The sequence below is a fragment of the Meleagris gallopavo genome, unplaced genomic scaffold, assembly GCF_000146605.3.
Source record: "Meleagris gallopavo isolate NT-WF06-2002-E0010 breed Aviagen turkey brand Nicholas breeding stock unplaced genomic scaffold, Turkey_5.1 ChrUn_random_7180001952401, whole genome shotgun sequence".
Taxonomy (NCBI): domain Eukaryota; kingdom Metazoa; phylum Chordata; class Aves; order Galliformes; family Phasianidae; genus Meleagris; species Meleagris gallopavo.
In genome coordinates, this window is record NW_011213509.1 from 1 (window position 1) to 705 (window position 705).

The 705-nt window shown below is 63.7% G+C and overlaps 1 non-coding gene across 1 annotated transcript; it reads right to left on the reverse strand.

Moving 5' to 3' along the window:
- Positions 1-69: 69 nt before the first annotated feature.
- Positions 70-156, reverse strand: LOC116217784. The gene has a single exon (XR_004162495.1). It is a non-coding gene; the product is annotated as a small nucleolar RNA SNORD60 (small nucleolar RNA).
- Positions 157-705: the final 549 nt, after the last annotated feature.

Sequence of the window (705 nt, forward strand, 5' to 3'; positions counted from 1 at the left end):
CCTGAAAGAGAAAAAGCAGCGCGGTGAGAGCGAGCCGCACCGCCCGGCCCAGCCTCACCGCGGGGCCGCGAGCCTCAGCCGTAAAGCGTCAGCAGTGGCCGCGGCCGCCCGCTGCCCTCAGACGAGGTGTCAGAAAAACAGAAATCATCCCCGGCTCGCCCTGCCTCGCAGCGCCCACACACAGCCCACAGCACCTACGCTCACCTCGAGCCTGGAAAGGCCGAAACATCCGCTCGCTGTTGAATTTATACATACCCCACCGCCGCTATTGGTCAGGCTGCCTGTGAATCCAACCAATCCTGAGCAGCTGAGGTGATCGCCGTCCCTCCTTATTGTCCTGTTGAGACAACGCTTATTGGTCGATGCGTTTCCTCTCTCCAATGGAGCCGCGCTGCGCAGCGTGGCCCGAGGCGTGGTCTGCTGTCTTCCGATTGGCTCCCGCACGGCGTCAGGAGAAGCCAGTAGTAACAGTGATTGTATTGCGGAGTGACTGTGGGAACACCAATCAGCGCTCTGCCGAAAGGGCTGCTAGGAATTGTAGTCCCAGCGTCTCAGCGGCGCGGCGAGAAACGGACGGGCAGGACTACAAGTCCCGAGGAGCGCAGAGCGCCGCTCTTCTGGCCCGGGCGGCAGCTGAGCCGCTAGACGAGCGAGAGGGAGGCCTGGGGCCGCGATGTGCCGGGATCGGGGACCGGCGCTTCGGCC